The sequence below is a fragment of the Gallus gallus genome, chromosome 15, assembly GCF_016699485.2.
Source record: "Gallus gallus isolate bGalGal1 chromosome 15, bGalGal1.mat.broiler.GRCg7b, whole genome shotgun sequence".
Lineage (NCBI taxonomy): Eukaryota > Metazoa > Chordata > Aves > Galliformes > Phasianidae > Gallus > Gallus gallus.
In genome coordinates this window covers 3,406,896-3,426,892 of record NC_052546.1, presented here as the reverse complement: position 1 = coordinate 3,426,892, position 19,997 = coordinate 3,406,896, and the positions used below count along the sequence as shown (strand labels likewise).

General features: G+C 40.4%; 1 long non-coding RNA gene across 1 annotated transcript; it reads right to left on the bottom strand.

The window, feature by feature from the left end:
* Window positions 1-479: 479 nt before the first annotated feature.
* LOC121106883 lies at window positions 480-17,544 on the bottom strand. Its single transcript, XR_005840124.1, has 3 exons — window positions 17,399-17,544; window positions 3,839-3,976; window positions 480-2,270 (listed from the first exon to the last, which is right to left on the bottom strand). It is a non-coding gene; the product is annotated as an uncharacterized LOC121106883 (long non-coding RNA).
* Window positions 17,545-19,997: the final 2,453 nt, after the last annotated feature.

Sequence of the window (19,997 nt, the reverse complement as noted above, 5' to 3'; positions counted from 1 at the left end):
TTAAATTCCATCTTATTTAAAATAAACGTGAGCAACACGTTGCTGCACAGATTATCTTCCTGATTTCTTGGTTGTGTTGTAGCATTATCTGTTTGTGCCCTGCTTTTACAACATGCTCCTTTTTCACCACTTCAATTACTTTCAAGGCTCTTTGTGGATTTGTTACCCAACATTTCACATACTAGCTAGGTGTTATTTCCACAATTACTCCTTTTGATGCCTCCTTTATCACTTAATTATTATTTTCTCATCCAAGCCTCTGTGTACAGGTGGAGCATCTCTTAAACATCTTCTAAGTAATTGCATTGTAATCCCTGTAATACCTTTTCAGATGTCTACTCCCTTGCAATGCCTTCGTTAAACAACTGATGTAATACAATTGCTCCTTGTGCTGACCAATACAAATGGCCAGACTCCATGTATTTTTCCTGTCAATCATCTTCTATAAAGTCTTTGGGGAAAGAATCTACAATTCTTCTCTGTGTTGAGGCACTGAAAATTGGATTCTGATCTGTCACTAAGGCTCTACAGCATGGCGATGAAAATAATACATTGTTATAACAATTTAGTGTAATTGGGTGACAACTTACATTGTGTTTGGTAAGCTGAATAATCAATTCTGCTTCAGGATATCAGCTGATTGTCACTTTGGTTGGGAAAGAATTATTGTCTCACTTGCAAGCAGTCTTAAAAAAGCAGTCAAGTGCATCCTTTTCTTCTTTCCTGCATCTAAAGCATTTGTTCTGTTTCTGAGTCATCATCACACTCCACCACATTAAATACTTTTTTAGAAGTGACAGTCTATGGTATCCCTTCCCCTTTTGTCCCAGCCTACCTCTCATTCATGTCTATGTCAGTTTTGAAGGCTTTGGAAATCCCATTCTTTGCCACCTGACTTTAATCCTGTTCTTCTACGCAGTAACAAACCCTGAGATGCTGTTCAAGTATAAGCCACGAACATTTGTAAAAATGCCCACAGTTAGACATTTAGAGTGTGACGAGTGCAAGCAAGCAAACCATAGAGAGGGGCAGCACTGAAAACAAATGTATTTGAGATCTCCTGCTGCCCAGGAAGAGAAATTGCACATCTGGGTTGTGACTGAGAGATTAAGTTCCTGTAAGTGCTAAGTGAGGAGTCCAGATCTGTTTCCTAAGTCATTCTAATGGCAGCAGTCTCCATACTAAGGTATGTGTGACATATTTGCCAAGAAGTCCTTACTGTCCTGCACAAATGTATTTCATACACACAACCTGGGTGAAAAAGTGAGCGAAGGGACTATTCTGAGAGCAGAGGTTCAGTAAGTTTTCTGTTTGTAACACAGTCAGGAATTTAGAAGGTAGTTGTTAGCTCATCCACTCTATCATAAGAAGCCTGAGTGCCCCAGGGGATTAATCCTGGGTTTTCTGATCATACTCCACCATCAAGACAGAGACAGGACTATTCTCTCCTTTGAAAATACTCTAAGTATTTTCTAAGTACTCTAAGTACTGAATGCCTGTCTAGTTCCCCTCATTTCAAACATAATTCCAATGCTTTTCAGATATGTGAGCTCTAAGGAATAAATATTCCTTTGTCCAAAATCATTTACAATAGAGATATGATACTAATGGAGATGTATTTCCTTTTCCAATTCTCCCCGCATCACCTGTCAGCATTTTCATCTACGTTGTCCGCAACATTCAACACTTACGATGGCAGGAATGATTACTATTTGGGTTTATTTATTCTTGTATTGTTTGTGTTTCTTAGAGACTCACTGTGTCAGACAGAATAAATGAAATAAGCCTGTATGGGATGATTAGGCAATGCAATTAAGCTGAGATCATCTATTCTGACACAGATACTCTGTCTTTCACACACACACTTACACAGAGAAGAGGATCTTTAGCTTACCAATGAACAAAGCGTGGTATCACATCCAGCAGGCCCCACTCAACACCCAAGAAGAGGATGCTATCTAAATTCCTGAGACTTTCAAGCTAGTTTGTTGGATGCTATGGATGCAAAAAGCCCTTTGATGACACAGTCACTCAACTGAGGGGACAGGAACAGCAGCTCTTGAGTTACTTGCAAGTTCGTCAAATTAGGCTTTCTTTTTTTAGAAAAAAATGCCTCTGCATACTATTAGCCTGTGGTTCCATGTCCTGTAAGAACACATTGAAGGAATTCTCATTCCTGTTTATTCTTGTCCCTTTTGTTCTTCTCAATCAGAGTTTTATTTCGGCAGTTTCTTAAAGAACTGTGAGATTTTCTGGTTTGCAGATAGTAACTGAGGAAGGAAAAGTAAGGGTTATTTTGTTAGGCTTTTCTTCCAAAAATTATACGAGGTCTTGTAAAGAGCAAAACCACCCAAGCACCAAATCAACAAAACTGAACAGATGGTAATCTGTGATGAAGAAGCAGAAATGAGCAGCTGTTGGAAGCGAAACTGGGAATCAGTTTTGCTTGAGTTGTGGCCAACAGAACAGCAACACAACCCTAACTTCAAACTGCTGCTTTTGTGAATTGTACCCTCTAAGCTAGACCTTTTAGGTAACAGTTCTAAGCATTGTTTCAGTGGATCACTAGCATTGTTACCTTTTGCTACAGTGAGTACCTGTGAAAATACAGCAATAATTCTGCTCAAGAATCAGAAGGAAATTAATAGGCTGAGGACAGGGGTTGTAGAAGGGCAAGAAAGGAAGTAGGTGACCTGCAAAAAAATAAAGGAGAAGGAGTGTTGTTATGGATCAGAGATGAAGTGAGCAAGCAGAATAGATTTCATTCAAATGTTAGATACTATTACTTTCCCCTGCCTATATATAGGCATACCTATATATAGGTATACAGATATATTTAGCTCTCCTGCTACCATTCATATCATAGCAGTATCTCTGAGTTTCAGCTCTGGCTCAGGACATCTGTGTGCAAACGCAGACCAAAAAGACTGACCCTGCCCTAAATAACTTCTTCTGACTAGCACGATATGATGTGAGCAGGATTTTGCAGCTACAAGAATATTCTGTAAAAGAATGTTAAATCTAGGCCACTGCAAAAGAATCTGGAGAAATAAGGGGAGGGATGGAAAAGGAAGGAAAGAAAGACAAACAGTAAAGATCATCACTAGGAAAATATGTCCCACATTTTTGGGTTTTTTTCTATGTGTTCTGTTCAGAAAAGGTTTCAGGTGAAGATGAAAGGGAAATAGTACAAATCACACTACAAAAAACAGCAACATGACAATGTGAAGAAAAAGGAACAAACAAGCCTAATGGTTTGTGAGACAGTCGATGTAGAAATGCTAGGAGACATCAGCACTTTGGACATAAGTGTTCATCTAGAGGAGGGTATAATTAAAGGCAAAATTTGCCCTACCTGACAGAGGGAATAAAGTGAGTGCAACAAAAATATGCTGTCCTACACACTGATGAAAGAACAAAATAAAATGTGGCATCAATATTTTCTCGTGTTTGAAAATTACTGAAAGCGTGATGACAAGAGTAAACACTATTAAGGAATGTCCAGACAATTTGCAGGGTGTGATGCATCTCCTTACGCAATGGTGAGGATTGGTTTAATTTAAGCATGCTTTCTGCCTGTTAAAGATCTGTTGCTATGACTTGAGTGCTGCAAGATCTCACGGAAGAGGCCAAGTGCCCATTTTAGGCAGAGCAAAGCATTCGTTGATGTAATTTTTTTTTTCTAGATTAGAAGAGATAGTATAATACACAGTGTTTGTACTATAAATTGTTGAAGGGATTGGAGAGATGACTAGGAAACAGCCACACTAACTGCCAGGCACCATGCCTGCCCAGGCCCCACTCCTTCCTGAACTGTTAGCACAGTGCAGGTCCCCACCTGGCAGGCTGCTGCTCAGCACATTCACTGCAGGAACGGTACCACTCATGGTCTGACGTGGTTTCCCTGTCACTGGTTGGAGCTGCTTGGTTCCCACACTGCTGAAAAGGCTATCATCTGGATCAGTCATTGCATAGTCTGTAAAATAAAAATATTCATTATTTTCCTATCTCAGCTCCAGATTCTGCCTGCTGGGAAAGCTCAGTGCAGCTTAATTAAGTGAGTGGGGTGGTATCAGCAAGGAGCTGAACTTCTGATAACTTAGTTGAAACAGAATGTTTACACCCACTAGATTTTACCAGCACATCAGTAAGAGCTGGAGTTTCCAGGTAACATAAAGAAGAGCTTGCTGGCTCAAGAACGTACCCGTATTTTTATTCCAGCTGTACCTAATACTCTAATACAAGATATTACTCTGCCCACAAACCAGGTCTGTCCACACACTGTGAGGACACTGCAGAGCTCTGTTGCTCCATCAAGTGAAAGCAGATGCTGGTGTAAGTTATTAACTGTCACTTTCAATTCAACCTGACAAGAATGAGTTAATGGAGGAGATCCTTTACAATGGTAGACAGGAAAATAAAAGCCACACTGAATCTATTTTTCTTGTCTCCCTTGTTTTCAAAGACAGTGCTACTGGCATAACACAGAATGCCCTGTTCATTCATTTGCTGATAATTCTTCTCCCTTTGGGAGTGAGACACAGCTACTTCATGGATATAGAGTAACTTATTCAACCACAAAGAGAAACCTCTTCCTTCCTTTAAACTGTTCTCAGACTACCAAAGCAGCTACTGATGCTGACCTACATATTGCTGGCTACTTTTCTCACTAATAGCAATTGAAAACTGGAGATAACAATCTTGTTCTTTTTCAAGTGCCTAAGATCTTATGGCTTTCGTTCTTGTTTCTGTTATATTTGCCAACTAAAACTACAGGATGTATTGTACTGAGTGAGTCTGCAACAGAGGATTTTAGAAAATGCTTGACCCTGTGTATGATCTCTATTTGTAGTCATAAATACAAATGATTAGGTTTAGAAAGCCACATGGAGCAAAAGCGCTTCATTTTCACCAATGGTAATACAGAATTCTTGTATTCAGGCTGAAAAATTCACGATGAAATGGAATAATTGTGAGGAGGTTTTTGTCTAACAGTTATGTTTGGCTGAACCCAGAAGCTTTTTGTTGCCACTTTGCCATTCTTCTTAATCACATGAACTCACGTCAGATGCTTTACACTGTTCCTCTCCTACAGCCTTCTGAAGTTCAGTCACAGACTGTACTGTAAAGTAATCGAGGAGTGGTTGTGTCTTAGACTGCTGTACTGCAAAGATGCCTGAGCATACCATATATTTAAGATTTAAATAGTTCTTCGAGAGATGTGATAGAATTTTTGTAAGAGTTTAAAATTGAGTATCTATGCAGTAATTTGTGGGTGTGTCTGTGTATCAGATATCGTGCACTGGTTTTTCTTCTGCATGCATGGGATTTTGTGTTGTAAAGTGAGGGTTTACGCAGTTAGCAACTACAATTGCAAACTAAAAAAATGGCATAGCAATATATTGCAAAAATGAATATGTCTCACTGTGAAAGTTTTCCTTGTGACTCTTATTCAGAATCTTCCTTTTTAAAGTTAATTACTTTCTTTAATGGTGGCTACTTTCAGAAAAACGCTAGCAAAGTATTAGGAAGGCACACTTAGGCATCAGACATGATCAGTACAACATGTTTCCTCTTCCTTATGCTCCATGTCCTGTATGTTGTAAGAACAGTTACCAACATCAGATCTTTCTCCTTTGCTGCAATATTGGAGCACCATAATACCACAGCTTCTTTCTGATAACTAAAAGAACAAGTAAAATCCTCAAAAGATCACCATGAGATCCATGAAAGATCATCATCCTCTTCAGCTTTTTTCTTCCTATTGCCCTATATTTTTAGCAGGCATCCATAAAGATAATTTATTTATGTCTTTAAGCCTTTTTGCTAATCATAACATAGATTGGTTTCAGTTGGAGGGGACCTTAAAAACCATCCAGTTCCAATTCCCCAGCCATGGGCAGGGCTATCACCAGCTCAGGCTGCCCAGGGCCCCATCCAACCTGGCCTTGAATGCCTCCAGGGATGGGGCATCCACACCCACCCAGGCAGCTGTGCCAACGCCTCACCACCCTCCGAGTAAAAAATTTCTTCCTGACATCTAACTGAAACCTCCCGTTATTTACTTTAAAGCCATTCTCCCTTGCCCTATCGCTATCAGACTGTATAAAAAGTTGGTCCCCCTCCTGCTTCTAAGCTCCCAAATCTTTGTGAAGAAGTTACACCCATACACATCTGCTGAGCCATTAAGTCAACATCAAGCACAGTGTTACAAGTACCACCTACACCAGCTGCTGTGGGTGGTTCTTAAATTTCAGAGATCTTAACAACTGCCCTTAACAATTTCCAGTTGAAACTCATTTTCATCCTGCACTGCATTCTGAGGCTCAGCCCACTGGAGGTTTCTTACTGGGGCGATGCGCATTCCAAAATGAGAAAATGCATGAATTCATTTGAAAGTATCAACTCCCCTTATCCCCCTTAGAAGTAAGTACATATAGATTCAAAGCTGTGTGCTTTTTAAGCTCTCTTTAGTCCCATTTTTTCTTCCAAGCTGCCCTTGATTTTGGCTCTTTGTTGCTGATTCTTCCCCTATCCCTTTAGTACTGTCCCTGATTTATATGTCAGTGCTGAGTGCATCTGATCAAAACATGGCAAAGTTGCTGGTTCAGCACTCGCAGCAGGGGATGGGAGAAATGGGCTATGTCTAATCCTACTTTGTAATCACTGTCACAGTGCTGTGACGCTGCCAGTTGGCAAGCAGGGGCAACAGTGGAATTTGGACGAGATAATGACAGGTGCTCATAGCACAGCTAGAATAGCACGTGCTGGCAAACAAGTTTTTTAATTAGCCTGCTCAGCCTTTAAAATAAAAAGCACATTGATTTCAAACAACAACCCACCACTGAAAATTGCGCAGGACATTGCACGTGGCAGCAAAGCTGAGCAGGCACCCGAGCAATGGCTGGGTATGTGATTGCACTAAATTATACCTATATTCAGCTCCGCTTAGAATGAGGGAGCACTAAGAAGCTCAGCTAGGTAGGGTGGTTTTTTATTTTTTTTAACTTCAGCCTAAGAAAATTCTGTGGGAGGAGTCACTTTGGAAAGGTGGGAAAGCCTTTACCCTCAGGTTGCCTCAGTAAGAAGCTCCCGCTGTGATACTTGAAAGCCCAATAGACATGTCTGAATTTATAATACACTCTTGAAGTATTCATTCATAATCCTGTAGGGATTTTCAAAGCCACAAAGAGGATGTATTTCTTTTAACTGGCTACAGGGAAAATATTAGTTCCTGCCGTAATAAACAAATAGTCTATTTTGGTGCAAGAAGAAAAAATTAAAGAGTCAGAGCAAAGAAAGGGGAACATTTCTGACACTCTTGAAAGTTTCCGTTGTTCTAAAATATGTGATACCCCATGAACTGTTTCTATTTTCTCCCTGTTCTTTACTCCCTGAAAATTCACTGTTACTCTGGTTCTCCACCACTGTAAACTGAGTTCACTGCAATCACACCAGGTGAAAACTTTAGCCAGTTTACCATACAATCAAAAGAAACAAATACTAAACTATGAAAAAATGGAACTGTGGGCAGTCAGAGGGAGCTATTTTTTCCTTGGATTATTTGTCCCCACTACCTCCAAGCGCATCACAAGGCAGGATATGCAGCATTGCACCTCTGCTTCATGCAGCCACCTCTGTGTGCTTCCACAGCTGGTATGGACTTGTGCAGGCACAGTAATTATGGTCAGCAAACATAGGCCTCAAAGAATACGAGCAAAAATGGCACTGAGAGGTAGAGGCTGGGAGCAGTATATTCCTTGTACAGTGGGATTCTATTGCCGTAAGATTAAGTTGCTGAAAGGAAAATTAGCCACCGCTAATCACTCTGTCAATTCCTAGCCCGTGTCAGCAAAGTACTCCTGCAGACTTTTACATCTTATGCATGCTGTGACAAGCCCTAATATATATCATGGCTGGTGGAATTTAAGTACTATACATTGTTTATGCTTAGCGTGCACACAAAATGAGTTTCAGAAATGGAGCACAGCTCTTTGCCAGAAGGTGAGGTGGCTGCAGACCACCTGTGCTGTCACTGCCTGTGGTGAGACTTTGCCCTTCTGCAGGATGGCCCCACATCTTCAACAGCCCTGCAGAGGAAGCAACATACAACAGCAGCCCACACCTCTACCTCTAATTCACCCTGCCATACTGACAGAAGGAGCCTGTCCCATTTGTATTTGGTTTAATTTACTTATGAACTACGTGATCGCCTTTTAGAAATAGAGAAGGAGCCAAGTTAAAATTCATCTGTATACTTCTTGTATTTGTCTATTAAAGATAATTTCTTATATTTCTCAGTTTATACCTCGGTTAAAGCATGGCAGTCACTTAGTTCAATCAGCCCAGTTAGCTCTGGATAGGAAATAAGAAAGATCAGTATAACTAAAGCTGCAAGGAAGCTGCAAGCAGGTTCAGTGTAACTTCATTTTGAAGAAGAGAATAAGAAAAGATTCACCTACAGGAGAGTGCATAGCACCTCTGTTCCTACCAAAAGTGCCCACATATCCTCTGATGACCACTTGAGTTCAGGACCAAGCTGAACTTATGTCACCACATTTCCTATAGCACAAGTTGTTTTTGCTAGAAGTCTGTTAATCCAGTATGGAGTGAATCCAGCTTTGTTCAGCTTGTGAAATCAGAGCCTGAGGTGGAATAGATGCAGATCATTCTATTTGCCCACATCAGAGATCCTTTACAAGATACCTATCTAAGTGAAGATACTGGAGAGAGAATTAACCTACTTGAATAACTAGTGGTTTTAACTGCTATGAATTACAAAACGTTCCCCTGAAGAAGGGAATTCAGGTTTCCCTGGATGACCAATTATACAGCAGTACAGGGACAACATTCTCATTGTTGTGCTGTAATTTTACATTCAGCCAGGCTTAATGAATTAACATGCACTGCAGCCTGGTGAGAGGGCTTACAAACAAATACATTGTAGTCACCAAAATAAATGTGACACTATAAAAGCTTGGTGAGGCAGAGGGAAAATTGGTGGACTAAGCTGAGTACTAAGGCTCCTTATCAACAGAGGACAAGGTTTGTTATGCTGACAGTAAATAAAAAAGCACCCAGAAACCAGGTAAGCAGCTGAACTGCAGACTGCAATGTAAGCACTTCAAATTCACCAAGGCAAATTCACTTTGCCATCTGAACCTCCCATCACCCAAGCTTCCCTCACCTTATTTAGAAGCTGAGTAACAGCAGGGTCTTATCTTGGGAAGTCACTCTCAGCTCAGCTGGGGAACAGCATACTGGAAGCAGCATTTTCCACTATAAACACATTAATTGGCATCCATTTTCCTCACTCAACTTGTGCACAACTTGCAACACTAATGGGAGCTATGCAGGCTTGTCAGTTTGCTGCAAACATCTCTTCGGGTCACTGCAAGCTCAGCTGTCTTTCATTATATAGACGTTCATCAACTCATCATTCATCAAAAAGATCAATTTATTTTCCTTGAAAATAATTTTCTTACTCCTCCTGTAGCAATACAGGGATTGAGATGAAAGCTGGTATGTCAGGTCTGGGTACAAAACTTCTTCACGAGTTGTTACAAAAACCAGAACAAGGCATTTGCCTCTTGAGTAATATTCATGTTTTCAGGACTGAACTTTATGAATTAGAACAGTGAATAAAGAAACTAAGGTTTGGATTAGAAGATATTAGAGGTTAGAAGACATTGTGCTACAGAAATCAGTTCAGATATAATGACTTTATAAACAAATGTGCTTCTCCAGCACCTTGGGTTTCACTGTGTATGTGGACCACTAACAGGTTGAAAGGGTGCGTGAAAAGGCAAATGCAGGCAATCTACAACAAAACACACCAGTGTTTATTCTGCTGCAGATTTTGCTTCCCAGCAAACTTGTTATGCGGAGTCCAAATGAAGCCTGCATACACCTGCCTAGGTGTATTCTACAAAATGTGTAGACATTTTACAGTTGTCAGTTTCGCCCTGAGAACAGAATTTGGCCCACTCTTTCTACTCTTTGTAAACAGGTTCCTTTCCTGAATTCCCAGACAATTAAATTGTTCCTTAGCTGCCTAGACTGTAAAAGTTAACCATAAATTACCCTTGTTTGTGAGCAACATCCATTTGTATGCATATTTCATATAGTAATTTTCCACTGTTGAGAACTCACATTCAGAGACCTTAATATGAATTTTCCTATTAAGTCTGTCCTAGGAAGTCACTATTTAAAATCTTTCCCTCTCCTTTAAATTTTTCTGGATTAAAATAATTACTTAATGTCTGATCGGAGACTCACCTGACCTGTCTCTGCAAGAGATCTGAAAATGCCGGGGTCGGTATTTTCCCTAGTAAGAAAGCTCTTTGTACAGCTCACCCTGGGAAGCTGCTGAGCAGCCCATGCTTCAGCTAATAACCAGATTAGTTTTCCCATTTCCCACTTACAACTTCCGTGGTGCTTGAATGGTGGAGGAAATTACAGCAAGCGGAAAATAAGCAAAGCAGAAAGGACAGACACTTCAAAAGACAAAGACTTTCTCTGCCACAGTTATTTTGCAGCTGCCATTAGCTGATCAGACCTCACTGATAATGTGAGGAAATATGGGGATGTTAGAAACAAATTACAAGGTTAAGTGAAAGCAAACTGGAATCTTGACTTCTATTTGAAAAAAACAAAAAACATTGTCTTTAGATGTACACATGTGGCAGTCACAGATGTAGATAAAAGCTGCAGATTGCTTCTGGGAATGTGACATATAGTCGATGGATTGAAAGGCTTGCACCATAGGCAGAGTTGGTATTGCAACCAATTATTAAAGATAGCCATATTAGTCATAATATGATTGTATGCTAAGAATTCTGGCAAGGTTTATTTTGAAGCAATCTATAGTTTGTAGTGAGGACCCTTTGAAAGCTCACATTAAGCTATCCAGAATATAAACTTTGGAGATATTGTGGTTTACACATTTGCACTAAACAATTGCTAGAGTTCATCATCCAAAGCATCTAATGGTTTGTCAGTGTCTGAATCTCTTACTGAGTCTGGATTTGACTGAACTGCTCTTTCACCTGCTCCATTGCTAAGAATGACTGGACCAAGAGGGTACTGAAAACTGCAGGAGGAGATCAGTATGGGAGTGTCAGGAGTAAACAGATTTGTCAAGATAGGAGGGAAATGTGAAGACCCTTGAGAATTTTAATGGCATAAAGCTCTCAGTGAGACTGGAATTATCAGGACAAGGATACTGGCTCTTGGAATCAATGGGACAGGAGCGAGAAGAGCTTGTGCAGAAGTTAAGGCATGTTTTATCAAATGCTTGCAGAAAGATGGAAGGTGCTTTCACAGTTAAGGAAGCTGTCCCGGGGAGCTGAATTCAGCTGCAGAATGGGATGCCAGTGCAAGCACTTAAACTGTATTTTTCAGAAGATTATTACTTTATGTTGTCCCTACTCCACATCTAAGCAGAGGCTCTTAAGACTGATTTGCAGAAGTGCAGAGCAATTTACACTTTATAATAAAAACTGCTCTGAAAGAAATCAGGCCTTCCATGTCTCAAAGCTTAAATAAATGACTACTTCCAGCCTAAATATCTCTGTGCAGTTCTCCTGCTGTTAAAATGGACCATATTGTCTAATCTCTAAAACATATAAAGAAAAATATTATCTATGTACTGAATGACAAAGATCATATAAAAATAAGATATGCAAGCCAAAATAGAGCTCACTTTGATAACAACAGCCATTAACTACGCAGTGAGGGCTCTACAGAAGTCCCTTATCACTCAGTAATGCTGCTGCTGCTTCCCTGTGATCCTGCTGTAACACAGGAGAACGCACCTGCAGCCACACCCCGACGGGCAGCCCTGGAGGCAGTGCTGCTGGTTCCTGCTGTGCTGCTTTTACATCTTCCATCTATTATTGCTCAAGATTAGGATACCCATTGCCAGAGCAAGGATGTGCAATACTGTGTCATTGTTTCAGAGAGACTGCATCACTGGATCAAAAGATGTTGATAAGAAGTCTTCATTATTAGTTGAGAAACCAGGGATATTAGAAAAGGACTTGACAAGTCCTTTTAGGTTTTCTCCTTCATTCTTCTGCTAGAGAGAGATTCTCCTCAGTTCACCCATCTTCAGGAAATCCTAATACCTCTGTTACTGACCGAGTTTCTTCAAGCCTTCAGAAGCTTGGTGCTCACAAAAATAACCTCCCTGTCCTCCTCCAACCCCTAAATCCATGACAATCTGAAAGCAGAACTCTGAACCAGAAAAGTGAGAAATTTATTAGGACAGTCATTCTCAATGTGTGAGCCATGGCCTAAGGGTGATGACTACAAAGAAGTGCCACAGATTTATGAGCACATTGACACATCCGTCCTCATGGGAAAAAAGGCTATGGGTCATCATAGTGAAACAAAAGATTTGGAGCCTGAACATAAAACCAACAGCTAAAATAGATATTACATTGGTAAAATACAGCACTGACCTTAAAAAAAAAAAAAAAGACATATCTGCTGTTAGTGTGTTTGCTTGCTTTTGAGAGACATTTGCCTAGTTCTTTCTTTATAAGCTCTGATTTCTTTATATCACCTTTCCTAACACCTTTGAAAAAACTGCCAACACGTCCTGGCTGCATACCTTCTGAAAGAGTTTTGCTTTGGGATTATGAAATACTTTCTTACAGTCCTTCAAAGGAACAGCTTGCAACACGTGTGTGCCCAAGTCTGCACATACGATCGTATGCAAGTCAGAATGGCGGTGTTCCAACACTGGGGGAGAACACCTTAAGTGATAGAACCAATGTAAGGGTAAACGCCAGGGATTGCTGACACTTTGATGGGTTTATATTCCTTGCAGCTGGTTCATTAAGTAGCAGGGCATAAATCCAGGGTGCCTGTGGAGGGCCAGTTGGTGCTTCATGTATGTGACCACGATTCAAATGGGACAGCCACAGTTCACGAGTCTTTTTGCTGCTTTTTTATACTGGGCTAAATTTCAGCTTACTGGGCACAACATGTGAATTATATTTAAATTTCTGTCCTTCCCTGATTTCCAGGTGTTCACTGTCAGATTAATGTTAGCGGTAGGCTGCAGGTTAGGACTTGTATGCATGTGATTTTGTACCACAGTATGTCAGACTGAAACTTTGTGAAGCAGTTGTAGAGATTAAGGTATCCATATCACATCTATAACTCCTGTAAGTTTAGTGATAAGTACTTTTAGTGATATAGTGTTAATACTTTTTTACTGGGATGACTGTTGTGCTAAGAAGGCTGACATACCAGCAAGCCAAAAATATCCCAAACCCATTCATAAAGTAACTCCCAAGTAGCTCTAAAACAGCATTGACATTAGGCTTTACATTTATCCACGTGGAAAAAGCATTCCACAAAATGTTAATATTTCATTTGGTAAAAGAACAAGAGCATAAATGCTGACTGGTTTTGAGTTTTGGCTTTTTCTACCCTTTCTGTCTTGACTCTAATGAACATATAATTGGTTAGAGCTGTGTTTATCCCTACAGTGAGCTGGCAAGCCCAGATAACCGTCTAGATTCTTAGATATAAATAGGCACAGTTCCAGTGTGTTTAAGGAAGAAATGCTGATTTAATCCAGCTGAAAGCTTGGCCTGTTACAGTTCATGTTTTATTTATTCTTCTTCCATATGGATCTGTATCTTCCAACGGTATAGATATAGTATGGCAAATTGAATCTGGATAACATATCTTCTCTCATTCTCCACTGTAGGATACAGAAGGGTAGAGTTTTTTTCTTCTAGTTAAACATCTTCCAAGAGTCTTGTGTCAATGGGACATCCCCATAGTCACAAGTGTGATCTGTGTCTGTGTACATAAAATTCTAAGGAATAGATGAGAGTACAGCAAATGCTAGTCAGACATAAATAATGTAATTCCTACATAGCAGTAGAGCAAGTTGTACATTGCAAGCAGCTTTTTCTGGCAATACCTTATATGATTTCTTAACACCCAGGTAATTCTGTGCTTCCTGCCAAACGTGCAGTCTTCGGGGTGAGATTTTTCAGGGTTGCCAATTCACATCCAAAAGCCTTTGCATACATTTACTAAAATTGTAAATAACTGAATTCATTGCAAATATATGTGGCTGTGTGTGAGCAGAATTCTGTTTTGGTTTTGACTTTTTCCCCTGCAGACTTTTTGGTTTCCAATGGGGGAAAAAATCTGTATCAAATGGGCAAGAATCACAGCATCATGTCTGCTCGAGTAGATGAGCTGCATTCTCTGCAGAGTGCCAGGCAGGTGAGAACAGAATCTGCCATGGGAGAAACCCAACAAACATTGGGAAAAAAATTCCAGGGAAAGGATTTCTGGTGAATGGGAACCCAAGGCTTTTTGGAGGGGTTATAGGCATTTGTACCAACCTGTATGCAGGAGGATTTTAACTACTGTACCAGGATCAAGACTGAGATACTCGCAGGTATTGGGGAAGGGTACAGAAAAGCTGCCCCATGCTGAGTGGGGACCTTTTGTACCCGGTGACTGTCAGATCTGACGGAATGGAAACCACTGAACAGCTCTGTCGTAGCTGAGGTAATGATTCTTGTTGACTGTTTTCCTTTTGCTGCAAAGATAGGAAGAGTCACACTGTGCCTGACATCTAAGGAGATTCCACAAGCAATTCGCCTGAGTCAGCAGGGCCTTTGCTGCTGCCTGCAGATAGATGGCATAAGCCAGAGCTCGGCTATCTGCAGCACACCTCTGGGGGGACGTGATGGAGGGAGTCTGGAAAAGGGGCCAGATTTCATTACACAGTTTAAAAACCTTATAAATATATATGATATATTGTAGTTGTTTCCAGTCCTGATCAGCTTTCAGAATCCCACTCTTCCCAACTGCAGCCTGTCACTTCCTTGACTAATCCTCTCTTGCTGCCTTAAGTTAACACCTCTTTATTTCAGAAATTGGCTTTTTTAGATTTATACTCCACTAATTGGCTTTTTCACCCTCTGAACCTTTTCTGCTTCCTCCTGCATGCAATCCAGCCCCTTTCACCACCTAATCCCCTCTTTTCACACTTCGATTCCACCATTCTCTTTTTCCTTCTTTTTATTTCCTCCTGAAATGAGCTTGTACTCTTTTGCTACAACCCCTGAGGGTCTGGTGTTAAAAATCTCTGACTTATGTTGTGGTGTTAAAAATTTCTGACTTTCCCTGACTTTCATTATCTGACACTTGCAAAATAGGCTCTGTTCCTACAACATGTGTGGACATGCCAAGCTTGAATTTGAGTGCAATCAGACTTGTGCCTGTATTGCCAACTTTTATGGTTTTCTCTTGAGGCACGGGATCTTTGTTCTTGTTTCTGAAAGCCCAAATATAAGGAGGCCATGTTAAAAATGTTCTGCTTCACAGAGGAGAAAAAAAAGGAAGAGAAGAAATAACTTCTAGCTCTCCTAGTTGTAGAAGCAGGTGGAAAATACAAATTATGCGAACATTGGAGTCAGAGGGAACATAAAAATAACTCAATTATCTTTCTCTCTCTATATATAAATCTCTTCATTGCAATCTCTTAATCTTATTGAAGGTGATACAGTTTCTGAATATCCGCAATGCTGAGCATATGTAATCAAACATATTTGCGATTCCTTGTGTTCACTTATTAAGTTATCATTGGCTTTTTCTGAACAGAAACTGAGTAAGTCAGAAAGATGGATTGCCTATACGGTATCAGAACAATGCTCTACCCAGTGTGTACAAAAGATTCAAAGAAAGGAAAACAGAGAACCAAAGCAGTGCCGCTCTAAAGGGGTATTTTAGAACATCTGGTCTCTACTGGAAGGAGCATTTCTCCAAAACTGGGAAAAAAAATATCAAATAAAAAAAGTAAAATCTTTACATGTATTCAAAAGCAAAACTTTAACGAACAGGCTTTGATCTGCAAATGTAATTAGCATTAGAATTAGAGATGGAATGGAGATTTGTCTAAAAGCATTAATTCAAATCCCACGCCTGATTTTTTCTTATCACTGCTGTAATTCTAACAGTGCCTGTGGCAGATTCAGAAATCAGAAGAAAGGGACAAGGGCAGTAGGTCTCCCACTAGCAAAAAAAAAGGGGGGGGGAGTGAGAGGGAAAAAAATGGTGAGATGGAATTAATCTATAATATCCCCAGCCCAGTCCTGTTTTCAATGTATGAATTATTTATCTTCCAATCTCAAAATGCCAATATATCTGTATGCGCCATTACTTTGATCTTGTGCCGCTCCCCAGCACTGCAATGCCTACAAGAAGATGGCCGTGGTAACCTATAGGCTACAGGTATATTTCCTTTTAATATTAGACCCAAATATGTACTACAGGTTGGTTTTGAAAAGTCTGGAATAGGCTTTTTTTCTCGAAGCGATCGCTCCTTCCATCCTGCTGTGATGTGTGCATGCTCTGGGCACGGTGTGCCCGCAGTCACACCTGGCTGAGCAACTCCACTTACCTCGGCTCCAGTGCCAGTAACAGCCAACAGTTTGGCCTGTTTGTTTGGTAAAACACAAACGGAGGTAGAAAGGTTAAAATGGACTCCTTTGTGATGTGTGGTCCTTTGTATTAAGACAGCTAATCAGTGTTTGAAGGGATGTTTGAGTTTAGGATTAACCTCTTTCCCTAGTCCCCCGAGCATCAGAGCATACATACGTGCAGACAAAGCGTTTTGTTTAGTCAACTGTAGTACCCCCATACCTCTTTCAATGGAGAAGAGAAGGCAGCTCTGTGCTTTGATTCCTAAATCACAGGGCCTCCCCATTTATTCACATAGGGCTTTAAACACGCTTGGTTCTCCATACTCACCAAAAGCTACAAACATTAAAAACCTGTGACATCGTTAAACCTCACCCACTGCATTCGGCCCAAACAGTGCTCAGCTCAGTGCTCCCCGACAGCAGCCAAAGTTCAGATTCAGACATCTCAGACTGTGCTCCATGCAATTGTTTTTCTAAACTGTGCTCTCCATAACATAGAAATAACCACCACTTATGGTTTTCAAGCCAACATTTTCACTGTTATTACTATTATTAAAACTACAGTTCTGCTTGATCATTTTTACAGTTCTTACCTTTTTTTTTTTTTGGTCATTTCCTAAGAAAGAAAATAACTTTAGCAGGAACAAAAGCTGAGAGGCTGAGCAAAAGGCAGCCATAAGAGCCTTATCAAAGCCCCAACAGAGTGGGAATAATTATTCACACTCTGTTGGGGGTTCTAGAAAGACCATCTGAGGAAAGGATCACTCAGTCTTTTCAACATGTGAAATTAAAGGAAACGACTAGAAATTCGGTACAGGGTGAGGAGAGGGAGCAAAGCAGGGGCAGCTGAGAGGAAGGTATGTCTTCTCCCCTCGCACTTTGCTCACCCATTAACTGACCTGGGCCCAGCTGAGTGCCTGCACCGTGCTTACCAGGGCTGTGAGCAGCTTCAGCCACAGGATAACAGCAGAGCTGTGTTATCAGCCACGTTTGACGGAGCTGTTCTGTTCACTGTCTCCCACTGGTGTGCTCATTGTTTATTCTGCACATGGAGACAAATATCTAAGCTTTAACTGATCAACCTAATTGTTCGCTGTAAAACAAACACCTTTGTGCTATCTCCCAAGCTGTCCCTCATTCTGGAGGAAAGCATCTCTTAAATATTCATGGGGCAGCCTCACATTACCCAACTGAAACTTTCATTTTTAACCATTTGGCTGCTTGTTTTTTGAAGTTCACAACCTGTCACAATGATCAATATCGTTTAATTATTTCACAGGACGGTCCCATCTGTCTTTACCCATTCCTTACTTCACACTGCAGCTCTCTGAGACAAAGTCCTTCAAATTCTTATTTTTAGTGTCAGACATCCCTCACTGGAGCCCTGGTGATGTGGCCTCAGCACTACAGTAATGCAGCAGACAGTAAGTCCAATAGTCCATGAAGTGTCAGACCGTCGCTGTGCTGCTGATCTCCCTAGGAGTTAGGCAAATAATTTACACAAATGGGAAACTGAGGCAGGGAGGTGTGAAGTGATTTACCCAGGGTCACGCAAGACGTCTGGGCAGAGCAGGAGCTTGGATAAAGCTTTTACAACTACAGGGATCATATAATGACCATCAAGCCAGCTTTGGTTGTTTTTTTTTTTTTTTTTTTTTCTTTTCAAAAATAAACCAAAACAAAATACAACTGAAAACCTGTAATTAAAATAGAAAGAACTCTAGCCATTTGTAAAGTAAGACCTACCTACCTACCTACCTACAGACTGGAGATAGCCTTTGGCATACTAGAGCCCTGCTCAGAGTTCAGGAGTGTTTCTCTTCATAAATTTTCCCTCTGACTTCAGCTCAGTGTAAAGCAACAATATGCTGCACTGGGCAAAGCCTGTGATTTTGGCAGGCATCGTGGCATGCTGATGGGCCCCTAGTGCCTGTAGCGAATGCTCACTTATCAGTGTCCCTGAAAGGAGCCATGTGTTTGCGGCAACATATCAAAAGGATTACTGAAATGGTTATTTGTATGATATTCTGAAAAATACTGCTTTTATGAAGCAGGCTGAATGCTCTGCACTGGCCATTCAAACAGCTCACAGTTTGCTGGCTCAGCATGTTTGCTATGATTAGGAATTATTGATAAGGATTGTAAGTTTTGTTTTATTTTAACGTACAATTGAAGTCAACACTGGCAGGATTGAAATCTTCATTTGGAATGAAAACCTATTATTGCCTCTTATTTGCTCAGGAGTGGGTTTTTGCAGTAACTTTGCAGTCAGCATTGTAGTTGGTTTTGTGTTTGAGATAAGGCAGGTGATTGCCCGGATGGCACCTCACCTGCACTTTCAGTCACACAGAATGCTAGTTTTACTCAAATACCTTTCCTTCCAACTAAATCAGCATCTGAATAAGCATGTCTCAAACTAAAGGTGATCTTTCAGCCCATTGGGTCTTCTCCTTCTTGAATATGTCAGACAAAGATTCTATATGGTTTTCTGGCCTGGGGTTTTGTTGAGAAGTGAGATAATCTTTTTGGAGATGACCATGTTAATAAAGTGCAGCTCAGAAAGTCCTGACCAGGTGTTTTATCTCTGATCATCTTCTAGATAAAGAGTACTTCTGCCACTGAGCAATGAACAGCCCAAGCAGCCCACTGATCTTAGCCTGTGACTTCAGTGATCAGGAAGCTAGACTTTTTTTAGGTAAGATAGAATACTAAGCTCAAGATTTATTTTATATGGAGAAAAGAAAGATGTTTCCAATCTGAATGCATTAAAAAAAAAAAAAAAAAAAAAAGCTATGCCAGGGCCTGAAAACTGCTGGACATCAGGCAAAAATTAACTAGGTGATGTAATCAAGTTGTCTACATGTCTAAATTTTACATTCCTAAAGACAGACAGACTCTCAACTGTTCACTGATTTGTGCCTCACGCTACAAAATATTGTACTATTTTATTTTGTGAATTATGCTGTTGTCTAGCTACCAAGGTAGTCATAAATGGTCAGAGAAAAGCAAAACCATGGATCCGGGAAGTGATTGCTAGAGACAGAGGATGGAGGTAAAACCACAGCCAGAGCCCATAATGCCCTGCTGCTAAATATCTACTGGCTTCTTCCACTGAATGAGCTAAATCTTGTTGGGTTTGCGTTAGTGAAAGTGCAGATCCCCAGCACAAAATTTTACCCACAGGCCTAGCTGAGCTGTGTTATAAATGTGCTGTATACCAAGGGAAAAGTATTCTCTGGTGTCAAAAAATTGTTGGTGTTGCTTTGATTATTTTTTATAAAAAAAAAATACTTTCAAAGTGAAAAAGAGGATTTTTTTTTTTTTAATCTTAAAAGGGAAAAAAACAGCAGGGTGTTGCTTTCCTTAGTCTATATGCCCTTTAAAATCCGGCAGAGAATACCCTATTAATTTATTTTCTCTTTCCCAGCATCAGTCAGGTTTTGAAAAATGCCCATCAGATTGCAGATCTGTAGCTGACTTATTATTAGACCTGATGCAATGATGGAGGAATCATGAACAATTTTTCCCCCA